The sequence below is a fragment of the Rhyacophila brunnea genome, unplaced genomic scaffold, assembly GCF_057557595.1.
Source record: "Rhyacophila brunnea isolate RB1 unplaced genomic scaffold, BYU_Rbru_1.0 scaffold_15, whole genome shotgun sequence".
NCBI lineage: Eukaryota > Metazoa > Arthropoda > Insecta > Trichoptera > Rhyacophilidae > Rhyacophila > Rhyacophila brunnea.
In genome coordinates, this window is record NW_028232806.1 from 14,661,771 (window position 1) to 14,675,343 (window position 13,573).

Consider the following 13,573-nt stretch of genomic DNA (forward strand, 5'->3'; position numbering starts at 1 on the left):
ATCCCAAAACGCAAATCAAACCGTGAGAGTGACATTTCGAACCATCTGTTTACTAGTGCGTCAGAGCGTGAATACCAAACCAGCTCCAGCGCGCGAGCCCTCTCAACATAAAAGGTCAGTGCCTAGTATCGATCCGTAATCCACAAGAATCTTAAAATTACAGTCCACTGTGAAAAGCGCAACCAGAATTTAAATGGTGCCGCCCGTACTGAAGTAACTTGGACATATAAGAGTAACTCATTACAAAGACGTATCGTTGTGGGTCCTGAATTTACATTGAGCCCAGAATCTCCCAAAAGCAGTGTGTCAGACGACGCCGTGAGAGATTCGTCAATTTGCCGTTGAGCAATACCGTTATTTATTTGACTCTTTATTGCTGTATATTTAGTGTATTATATTTTAGAGTTTGATTTTACTTATTATTTATAAATTTTACCATTGGAAATATAAATTTTATTGTAGGAAATACTCTTGTTTTATTAATATTTTATGAAATATAAAGCGTCTCTGTATGAATTTTGATAGAAGTTATTAATAGTATTTAGTATGTTGTAATTAAATACATTTTAATTTAGCCCCACTTAAGCCGGAAAATTATATATAATATATTACTACTTCTCTCTGCGAAAAACGATTATGTGATCTAATAAAAGATATCACAGTACTCTTATAATATTATAATTCTAGCCAAATAATCACGTATTACTGTTGATATTATCAATATGTACTTGTTATAATTTTATATTTTAAAATAAATAAAACAACGCCACTTTTATAATATAAGTATATTATACAAAGAATGAAGCACTTGAGTTTTATTTTTACGCTCTTTCTGGTATGCTTTCGAGTTGCAAGCATTAAGTTTAGTTATCATAGGATTCTTATTTTGACGAGTTTAAAACAGCAATATCTGTCAACGAAAATAGCTCAAATGTCGTAGAACTAATGAATAATGGAGTTCTACAATGTAAACTTCAGTTAAAATTATATAAATTATGATTGTATCTTAGATCTTAGTCAGTTGTAAAACTTTAAAAACTAGATATTGGGAAAATGTTTTCACTTTGATCGTTAAGTTGGGTAAAATATCAACTTAAAATTGAATGCTTTGTGTTGGGAATTCCTTGATGTTTAATTATTAACACGCCTTAAAACTTTATTATTTTAAGTAGGTACCTATATACTTGAAGAGATAAAATAAATAAGGAACCAAGTACCAAATTCAATATTATATTCTGAAGAAAAATGCGTATGAAAAAAACTCGGGAATGGGACAACTGGACGCCAGGACAATTGGACAGAACGTAGACGGTGAGTTTTCTATCTACTACTTCGTAGTTTTAATTCATTTCACTCTTAACATAATGTTTTTTTTATTGCGGATTGAGAAATACCATACCTAAGGCTTTATATAAAAATAAAAACTCTTTTTTCATTGGAACTTAAATATATGGACGATTAAATCATTATTTACGAGTGCATATTTAAATCCTCACCAACTATTCAATCATACGAGGGTGGGTCAATAAGTCCTTAGAAAAGCCGACAGGTGGCGCGACTAGTACTGTAAGAGGTTTGTTTTCATGCAGCGGCACTACCGATTCAGTATGCTGCGAAGTTTCAATCAGATTGGTCGGGTTGTTGTGTGTTTCTCGTACATTTAAAAAAAAAATTGCTTGTGGAAAATGGAAAAATGGAAAATGGAGAAAATTGAGTTTAGAGCTGTTATTATACATTTTAATATAAAAGGGTTAACAGCAAAGGAAATAAAAAATGAGTTGGATTTAGTTCACGGCATATCTGCTCCTTCACTTGCAACTATTTATAACTGGTTAAATGAATTTAAACGTGGTCGTACATCAACAAAGGATGAACCACGCTCAGGACGTCCTGTAGAGGTGACTACACCAGAAATGATCAATAAAATCCACGATATGGTGTTAAGTGACCGAAGATTAAAGTTGAGTGAGATAATTGAGGTTACAGGGATCTCAAAAGGTAGCGTCATTTCTATTTTACATGACAAATTGGGCATGAAAAAAATTTCTGCAAGATGGGTGCCGCGTTTGCTCACAGTCGACAATAAACGCAATAGGGTGGTGGCCTCTAAAGCCCTGTTGTCGCTCATGCAACGCAATCCGGATGAATTTTTTCGTCGCTTTGTGACTGTAGATGAAACATGGATACACCACTATACTCCCGAGACGAAAGAACAGTCAAAGCAGTGGATTGCAAAGGCAAACCATGTTTAAAGAAGGCGAAAACCGTGAAATCAGCTGGTAAGGTTATGGCTACTGTATTTTGGGATGCACGTGAAATTATTTTCGTTGACTATTTGGAAAAAGGAAAAACAATAACAAGGGATTATTATGCATCTTTATTGGACCAGCTAAAAAACAAAATTGAAGAAAAACGGCCTCATTTAAACAGGAAAAAAATCCTCTTTCATCAGGTCAATGCCCGTGTTCACACATGTTTACGATCAATGGCTAAAATTGAAGAATTGAAGTTCGAATTGGTCGACCACCCACCGTATTCGCCAGATTTAGCCCCCAGTGACTTTTTCCTTTTCCCAAACTTAAAAAAATGGCTAAGTGGACAACGTTTTTTTTCAAATGAAGAAGTCATCGATCGGACAAATGCTTATTTTGAGGACCTTCCGAAAACTTATTTTTCTGACGGTTTAAAAAAAATTGAGAAACGTCTAACCAAGTGTATTGAGCTCCAAGGAGATTATGTTGAGAAATAAAAAAAAAATACAAAAATTAAAACTGTTTTAATGCTTTTTTCTAAGGAATTATTGACCCACCCTCGTAATATAATAATTTAAATATTATTAATAATATTAAATATATTTTTTAAAGGTACTTGTAAGTACCTAACGTCTATTTATTTTTGAATTGCGCCAAATCGTCCTAGATCCAAAAACTCCACGTGTTTATAATGGTAATTTTTAATTTAAATTTTAAAAAATGTAAACTTGTTACACTATCTTAAAAATATTGATACTGGTGATAATTTTAATATAATGGATGTGGATTTGGTGAGCTTGGGTGGACAAGGGTCGATGTAGGGATTCCAGGTACTAATGTTTTGATGGTGGGACTTCTGAACTTCTGGAACAGTCTTGAACTCTGGGTCACTCATTCTCACATGTTTATGATAGGGTTTAGTTAGTTTACGCGCGCGATGGGTTAACTTAAGGGTTGGTTTTGTTGAAATTAATAATTGTTTGATTGTTAGCCTGACGGTGGTCGTTTTGGAAATAAATTAAAATGTATTAATAAGACATAACATATTGGAAGCTGGAGTAGAAATTTGGAAATATTGGGTCAAACAGTGAGCAGAAGATGCCAGAACGCATGCACATACCTACAAATTGGTCATTCCTATAACGGCTCACCGGTCGCTGCATCCAAATATACGATTCAAAGGTTACGCCCGACTGTCGCCAGGTGGATGTGCGCGGTTTTCACATGCAACACCCAAGCGAAGTTCCTAGAAGGTTTGATTTATGGCTTTGCGGCAGACGAGGCGAGTTTGGATGTGAGGGCCAGCTAATATGTATATTATGGTATTGAAAAAACGATAATATACATGGAAAATTGACAGTGAATAAAATCTTTTTCACGTCCGACATCACCTTGAAATTCGTCATTTAATATTTCCAGCGCATACGGAACAAGCGTCTATATACCCATATTTTAAAAGCTTTTAGTTTCTATGCGTATCCACACTTCTTTCCGTATAAAAGAATCAACAAGACGTAGCATTCCTACAATTTTCGTTCTGACTTATAGGCTAGGTCATACCTTCATAGTATTTTCCTCAGTCGTGTAAAAACAGCCCTGGTATTTTAAACTCGGCATTTCAGTTTAAATGTATGATTCTAGTTATCATCCAGAGTGCAACTTCAACGTATAATGGAATTTACTCCAAGAGCTCTCCATTTACTTTGCACGTACTATCATAATATAGTGCGAGAGTATAGGAACTCTAGCAATAAAATTTGTTTTATTATTTAGGCTTTTACCGTATTTGTTGCAGGCCTCATTAGTCCCGTTAATTTGTATTTAAATCAGGAATGAATAAACAAAAATATAAAATATTGTAAAAATAACTTATTAACGAAAAATCTCAATTAGGTATTTAAAAAAAAATAAATGGAGCTAACATTTTTTTTACAGTAGATGAGAGTGATCATGTTTTTGTGTTTAATTTACATTTTGGAACGCCATTCTGAGGGGTACATCATTACGACCGCGTTGATTGAAGTAATCACTTATTCCGGATGCTGGTAGAGCCTTGTGGCATAACCTTGAGGGTTTTGTCACTGTGGCCAACCCTATTTCACCCTGGAGTAGGTAGAGCTACAAAAGTGATCTACGAGCTACAGGTCCCAGATGGACCAAAGAAAATGGGGTGACCTAGTATTTGCCCTATGCCCCAATTCTAGAGCGTGGAAGGGTGACATAAGTAAGTAAGTAATGCCATTCTGAGTATTATTTAAAAGTATTTTAAATTGATTTATATAGCTGTTTGCGGTCGTCAGTTGTTCAGATACAAAATGTAAAATAATGAATAAGTTCAGGTAAATAAAGTTTTGCTAAATTTTAAAATTTGTGGTCATGTTCTTAAAACTCTTTGTAGCTTATTAAACAAAATAAATTACCCATGACAGTAAGTTGAAATATTTTTTTCCCTTGTAAATCAGAAAATACAATATACACAATTTTATTGGAATAAACCTTCATAGTTTGAAAATATAATTTATTAAATCCAGTTATGCGAAGGGTTTGCATGATTTTCTTACGATATAATTGGGCAATCGTTTTGGTCTATTTTTATTCAAGGCATTTAATAAAGAAATTTAATATGAAATAAAATATGATGCTTGTCAAAAATACACAGAGTCACGTAATGCCGTAATGGCCTAAAAAGTAAAATATGATTGGGATGATACGAATAATATTGAAAGACTTGAATTTCATAGTGACTGTGTTATTTCCATAATAATTTAACTATATTTATCTATCTTTATGTCGTAAGAATATTTCACTGTGAATATTAAAGAACCTTCTAGTTCGTAACAGTGCCAAAGTCCTCATATTATATTTATCCTTTTTTGATATTTTAACTTTCGTCCTAACTTTTAAATGTATACTATACTATATACTTGTCGTACCATCATAAATCGTCAGGTGTTCGAATTTAGAACTAAGCTCATTACAGAATAAAATGTATTAAATGATAATTTGTCAAATGTTTGCATGTGGAGCCTTCACTAAAAGTACAACTTATACTAGTGGATCTATAGTAATTATCATTAATTATAATCAAACGTATGCGGGAAATAGATGTAAAAACAAAAATAAACTGTGGTACATCTCGGATTGCTTATGAACGACCTAATAGTTACCTCCAAGCCAACCGGCCCCGCACCACAGTTGGTCGTAATTGAGAATGTCACGAGGTCCTACTTTGGATGTGAAGCATCACTAGTTGTTTACGCCTGGGAATATCTCAGGAGCAGATGCCAAAGACTGAGGTCGCCACGCACTCAAGTGTGGTTTTACTGAGTTTACAGAGACTTTATAATAAATTTTCACGTATGCAAGTGCAAGTGAGAGAGAGAAGCACGGGGAATTAAAAAAATTTAATGATATTAATTAATTTATATACAATAATATGTAAAAACAAAGCTAAAACAATACGAATATATTGTTGTTTTTATTTAATATAACGCATTTTTTTATAGTACTTATTCCACTTTAATTAATATATTAGGACCACCAAATGTCCCACTGAGGCGGACGAAACCGGTCCTAATATATTAATTAAAGTGGAATAAGTACTTTAAAAAAAATTGCGTTATACATTTCACCGTGAAATACGTATTCTACAACATGTGGCGCTAGTTTGCTGTTCCAATTAGATTCAATACGAATTTTATGAGATGTCTTTATTGGTTTTAAATAATTTAATGTCGAAACTACATAAATAATATACCTATACGATGTGATTGTATTTATAATCTACTTACATACCTATTTTTTAATGTGTGTTCCTTGTATTACGATGGTTTTATTACGTATTTTTAAGTGTTTTATTTAGACATTAATATTGTAAGTTACCGAAATAGCAATATTTTGTTAAATATTATAAATAAATAATATTATATTTATAATTCCCTGTGTAATATATTAGTATTAGCTAGTATTAGTATATTAGTAAGTAATATTGCACTTTAATGGTATAAATTATCAACAGCTATTGGTGGTAATTGGTAAAATATTATATTAGGAGATTATCTTTATTATTAGAATATTATGGTTTCAAATGTTTTATTCAGATTACTATAATCTTACCAAAACATTTGAATAAAAAAAATTATGTGAAAAATGTTCTCTTATTGTATTAATATGTACTTAAATTTATATTTGTATATAAAATCAGATCAAATGTTTCTTATACACATAAATTTCACGTTCAGTTTCATGTACTGCGGCGCACGAATAAGTGTCCCACGAAGAACTGCATACGTACAACTTACACGTAACCGTTTTAAATGCTTTTCAGTGACGTTCATTATTCAATTGATATCTGGATTCTTCGATATTTTTATATTAAACTTTAAAATGCTTCATTGCTTAGGTCACGTCACGATAATGTTTTTGTTTAACCAAATTTGTTTCCAGTTGTAGCTTTTGCGATATCTAGCAGAACACTAGTTGAGAATCACTATTATAATTATATATTATAATTAAAAACAAACCCCTTTACATGGTGGTACTAACTTTTCATGAATGTAATTTAAATATATTTTTTAAGGTGATATGTAAATAAATCATTATTTGCGGACCTTTTTATGAAGTTTAAAGGAAATGGAATAACCTGACACCTATGCGGGTTTGCATGCAAATAACAGAGCGTGGTAGAAAAAAAAATACTTGACGTCTACAGTATATCAAAAATATTAACCATTATAATGTATAAGTAATATAAACAAAAATATTTTTTTGCTATTTTATAGCATAGTAATTGAAATCTCCAAGCGTTCTACCCACGATAATTACAAAATTCGACATAATTAATAAAACATAGCAAATGTATATTATACTCAAATAGCTACCTCGTAGACTATTTAGTGAAACAAGAAATAAAAAATTTATACAGTAGGGAACAAATTTTTGATATCAATAATTATTATTGATAAATAGTAAAACTAAAATTCCATTTTTTAGCCTAATAATTAAGTCACTCCATTTACAGCTAAGTATTTGCAACCTTCAAATACAAAATATTGAACGAGTGTCAGTGCATAGACCAAGAGCAGTTGTCAGAACGAAGGACAAGCTTAGAATGACGTATTCTTAACACGCGTTTAAATTTATCCCATATTCTTCCAAAATCGAGATCGGTCGCCTGTTACTCCACACCCGTTAGGTGTTTCAGTTCCTTGTGTTCCCTGATTGTAAATTATTAATGAAAATTAGTATGTTTAATAAATATTTATATATTAATTTGGTACTAATATGCTACTTTGGTAGGTAGGTATATAGGCGGGAACTTACTATATTATATTATGTCAGTGTGTGTTTACAATCAAACTCGATGTTAGAGGGAAAGTTCGACTACACGATGATCAGACCAAGTAAAAGATCTTAGGGTTTTTTATTATCTTCAGCTCTGCAGATAAAACTGTGCATGAATTATTTTTATTATGAATTACTTTTGACATTAACACGACCCATATCTCTGAGAAAAAAGGAAAAATAAATAAATCAAACGATAATATTATACACAAAAAAATAAGATGGGTAGTTATAGAAATCATCCCCATAGTGAAATATTCCACAAACACTACATTGTGAACAATTCTATCATTTTATTATCTGAATTTTTGTAAGTTAGGTTTCAAAACCGTATGAAAAACTTGATATTTTTTAAATTTGAAAAGGAAAATGTTTTTTTTCTAGTTTTTATGATACTGTGGTTTTTCTTACATTGGTGACACGGACTCACGGCGTTCTTCTGTAATATATGTACCTAAAACAAAAAAAGTTATTACATTCTGTCAAATAATTGATTGGTTAATTAAAATAATTTATGGCTCTTTTAAAGTCGTTCATTATCCTGTAGCACCCGGTATTATAAAATACCAAAACCAAATTCTGACCCTTTTAAAGTGAGTATTTTCGACAAAGAGTCAACAAACCCATTTTTCTCTCGCAAAAAGGTTGTATCCGGGTAGGGAAGCTTAAAGTTTTAAGTCTTACTAATGATCACATTAAAGCGACAAAACGTATATACTTGTGCTTAATAAACTTATAATTCTTGTCATTGTATCAGACACTAGTGTATTGCTATTCTAAACTGTGTGATATTATTCCACTTATTCTTGGCAATAAAGCAAATATAATTGGTGTGTCTTTTTCTATCCAGATTTTAGTGTTCTACAACATTACTAAAATACTATCCACTAGCCGTGTATGGTGGAACTATGGGATGCTAGCTTAGCCTGGGAATACTTAAAACTACTGGCAAGTGATAAGGTTTTTCGGAAGCGCCGAATGGTGTTTTTATGATTCATCTGAGGTGCAAACATTACATAAGTGAATATTATGATAAAATGTATATTATACAACAAGTTTTAGTAAAAAGTTTCATGGATAACACAAACTTGAAGTATCATACTTTGAAATTGTAACATAAAAATCCGAAGAAAGATACATATTATGTGAAGTAAAAAGTCTGAAACACCAATAGACTGGGTATTAAATTTATAGTTCAACAAATAATGGACATTTATTAGACGAATACATGGGAGTCTAGAAATGTTCTGGATCAAAGATATGAGTGGTATTTTGGAGCCAAAACATACCGGGTATATTTCAAAAATCAAAGCGTCGGCAGAAAAATCCTAAAACAGTTCTCATCAATATTATTTTGAAAATACTAATCTTAAAAAATCATGTCGTTATTTTTAACTTGCGAACAAATCAAGAACCTTGTTAGGTATATTAATAACTATACCCAGTAAACTGGGACAAAAAATGCGTAAACAGCGATTAGTCGATTCGATTCTAAATTCATAGGATTGCATAGTGTAGGTTACCTAAATAAATTCGACTTATTTTACATTTCACGTACCTATCACACGTATTGCTATATTAATGCAGACGTATAAAATACATATGGCAAGCTACATCCTCTTCAATTACCATTGACCATTATTTTAAAGATACATTACCTACGTAAAACACCGATAAATACGTACCTACCTAAGTTAAACAAACAGAAGCAACAGACTTCTAATCAGAACTCAAGCCGCCATTTTATTTTTGAAACTGCCAATAGAAGAAAAAATAAAGAATTTATTACATTACAATTTGTTTAATTCAAAAATCAAACTGCCTTCGAAATTCCTAATACGGAAAGCGTGTAATAATCTTTATAGAGTATAAATAATTCTTTAAGTACCTACGACTCAATAAATGGAATAAACTTGTACACTGTCGATATATTAAATTTGTAAATGCCATTTTGTTTTTATTCGTGGACTATCGTTATCAGTCACATCGGTGTTTTTTAGGATAAATTCCAACAGCTTCACGATTTTTCGATACGCCTCAAACTGACGTCTCGGGTCGGGTTTAACTGAGTTGGTTATTCCGGAGTAATGCTGCCATTACTGTTCTCTAATAACTCTCTTTGTACACTCTGATACCCTAGTAACATTATGCCAATTTACATTCTTGCCCGGCCATAAAGGCATTCTAACTGCGACTAAACAAAATAAATGCCTACATAAAAAAAGGAACGACCTATATAAATTTGACGACGCTCACAATCATAATGAATTCATTCTATAAAAAAATCGCGAAAAAACACGAGTTCCTTGAAATTTTCAGCGGCATGTTTGAGATTTTTTCAGTGGTTTAATTTATGAAAGTAATTGGGTATTTGCTGATTTATTACTGTATTGAAATAAACTTAATTAAGTGCGATATGAGAGTACATCTGTTACAGATATATAATGAAAATGCCTAATTGGTTCATTTAAACTCATTTCAATTAATAGGCGTTCATATTCAACAGATTAAAGTGAAAAAGCAATCACCTTAATAATCAACTTCCCGAATTATTCTTCCCAAATGGAAAATTTCAAAATTCGATCTTAAGAAAAACATCGTACTATTGCTGACCTTATTTTTATCTTCAAATTAAGTAATAACCATTCATATTACCATAACTACTGTATTACATTATATTTAATGTAACATATTCGTCCTCACATTGCGTCATTTTTATACATTCATAGATAAAACCAATCTAGGATACAAATTGTCCGGTGGCTCGACTCTTTAGAACCAATCTTAACAGTGATCGAGTAGATATCTTTTATTCTCTTGCTTCTTTTAAATTAAGTTGCTCCAAAATCTACGACTTATTGTATCTGGACGACTGCTTATTTTTATTGAATTAAAAAAAATGTGTTTTTCTTTTACTTATTTTGCCTATCATATCTAAGTATTTATATACTTTTAAATGTTTTTCTGTTTTTTTCTCTGTATTATTCTTATGATTACAAGCTAATCTAATGTGTTTTCTTTTTTACAGATTTTTAATAACTCTCCAATTATATTCATTACAGTAAAGTTGTACCTAACATTTGACCTAATTTAATTTGATTTATTATGCTTTTTCTGTCCGCCTATTATTGGGACCATCACATATTATTTTTTCTATATTATAATAATTATTATACTTATCCTCTGTGATTTATCCTGTTAGTTGACCTAACTAAATAATAATAAAAAATAGCGTTTTGACCAAGTTCTCACAGAACTATCTTGAGATCTCACTTAATAATTGACATGCTGTTTGAAACTTAAAAAAATGATTTTATCATTTGCTACCCTATTTTTATAATATTATAAGTGGAGCTACATTCGTACCTACCAATCACAGAGAATTAAGCCATAGAATTTGTCGTCTTCCTCTTCTACACTTAACTTTGATCGTTCCTTAAATAACGAGTTGAAAAATGTTGTACTTTTGTCCTCTCATAATATTACCGAGGGTTCGTAGTCGGGTAGCAAAGATCGCCCTGATGGTGGCCGACCTCTGATAGGGATGGCGCAATAATAAAAAGAAGATAAATATTTAAATGATATTTTATATAATGACATATATAATGAAATAAAAAAATAACGGCGATAGCCTACGACAACCCACAATAGCCGAGCGGGAGTTGTGGGCCTCGGGTGCGAATCCCGGGCTTTGAAAATTTACGTGCCGTTTTTCAATGTACGTTCGGATCTAATACATTGGGCAATTACCACAGGCGCGCACACAATATTGGGGAACCTGTGTCCGAATTTAAAAATGCAACATATCTGGGTGAATGGAATAATATTACTTCTTCTTCTTTGATATGTCTTGACTCAGGGTTGTGACCCGGATGATTTGGCCGTCGAGCAACCTTAGTAGGTACCATAGTAAGTATACGTCCCTATAATTTATTGATCTGTGCTTTCAACCAGGACCAATATAATATTACAATTATTGTATCTTATTTCCTCTAGCGATCATTTTTTTCATATTAAAGTAACTTTCCATAGGTACCGAAAATGTTGCTTGCGGCGCCATTTTGTTCAGTGTAGATTAACATTTATAATAAATAAATATACACAATGATCTAATTTTTATATTAAAACCCAATGCTTACGGGCCGCACAAAATTGTGTTTTTGGTAATTACTTTTCAAATGCAAATTAACACGTTAATTACAAAATTAATTAAAAGGGCCCGTAAGCATTGTGTTAAGCACCCATATAGGTACATACTTAATATATTTTAGGGTTTTTTTTTTAAACTTAAAGTGCATAGTGTCCAAATAATGAAGATGTACCCGATCGTCTAGATTTATGTATTATTATTGTATTATTGTATTATGGATATTTATTCGAAATGACTCTCAATATCAGTATTATGTGCGGCTAAAGTATATTTCTAGTAAATCAATAGTCTTTCAGTGCTAAAGACGCACTAGTCGCGTAACCATTAGTTAGCCATTAGATATAATTAGCACCATATTTAATGTAGTAATTAATTAGTAATTATCTGGTCAGCAGTTTAAGAAACCCCTTTATGAGGTGGCCCAAATGCATATAGGATAGTAGAGCTAATTTAAAAAAAATACAAAATACGTATTCTATTCTTTTAAATGCTGTCGATTTTATGTCTCTAAAAAGGGGCTTTGTTCAGTATACCGTTATATAATGACTTAATTTGTTGACAAAAATACCGTTTTTACTTTCCACTTAAATGTATTGTCAAAACGTTCACGCATAACGTTTTGTTTTAATTAAAATTTATGTTAATATTATTTATATTACGGTTGTAAATTAAATTTTATACCAAGTCATCAATTATTACACTCTCCGTGAAAATGTAACAACATAATTATTACAACTTCAGTGAGTTGTAACATAACGTTAATTTACATTTAAGTCATTAAATTATTTTTAGTAGGGCCGAACGAAAATATACGACGCGCCATAAAATGAGAACTCACAATAATAAAAAGAAATTTGCCAAAATGCAAAATTTCTCTCGTAAAAATTTGTCCGATCTTGTGGAAAACTTTCATCTTATCAAGTTTTTTTTATTGTATTGTATACAAGAAAATAAACCAGTGAGATAAAAAAAATAGATAAATACCAAAATGTCTATTTATGCGAAAGCGAAATGTTTGACAATCGTTATCGTAATTTACGACATCGAAAATATATATTACATAATTATTATTACCATCCAAAATTTAGTAACGCTACGCAATTAAAATTCAATAAATTCAATTTACTTGAATGCTCTGTCGCCATGGTTTGCAAAGTGGTGGGTCGCAACATTTGTAACGAATAGCAGTGTTTTCTAATCCTTCTTGCTTTTTTTTAATATTAAGAACCATGTCCTTGCTTTTTCTTACAAGGTAGTAAGTAGGCTTTAAGAAAATCACATAAATATATTGTGTCCTCACCATGGCCCCCACATCCTGAAGCGGGCCCCCAGGCTAGGATCTTTGACGGACCCCTACCTATCGCTAATGATAAAGGCAGTATGACGCTCTAAAGTAGCGTTTTCCAAATGGTCTACGCGGTAAATTTAATGTGTACATATATTTAGTGTTTTTTGTATATTTGAATTTATCAATTTGAATTATGGAGTTGTCGAGTATCGATACACAATCAAAAATCGTTCAACCACATAATTTTGAATAATATTAATATTGAAGATAAATAGCCGCAGGCGACTTTTTTTTACTATTCTAGAGAATTTGTGATGTGTGTTTAAATCACTTATTTGGTCGAGTCGCCACGCCGGGCCCTTCTTGAGCCCGATCCCCCAGGCTAGAGCCCTGTCAGCCCCCCTTTGTGGGGGCCATGGTCCTTACTTTGAATCGAATCAAAAGCTCCCAGATGGAAGGCCAGCACCTTCCCCACAAAACCCGCCAATCCTTCTTGTTTGGAAGAATCTTTGAGAGGTTTTTGAAATTTCGCCCCTCCTT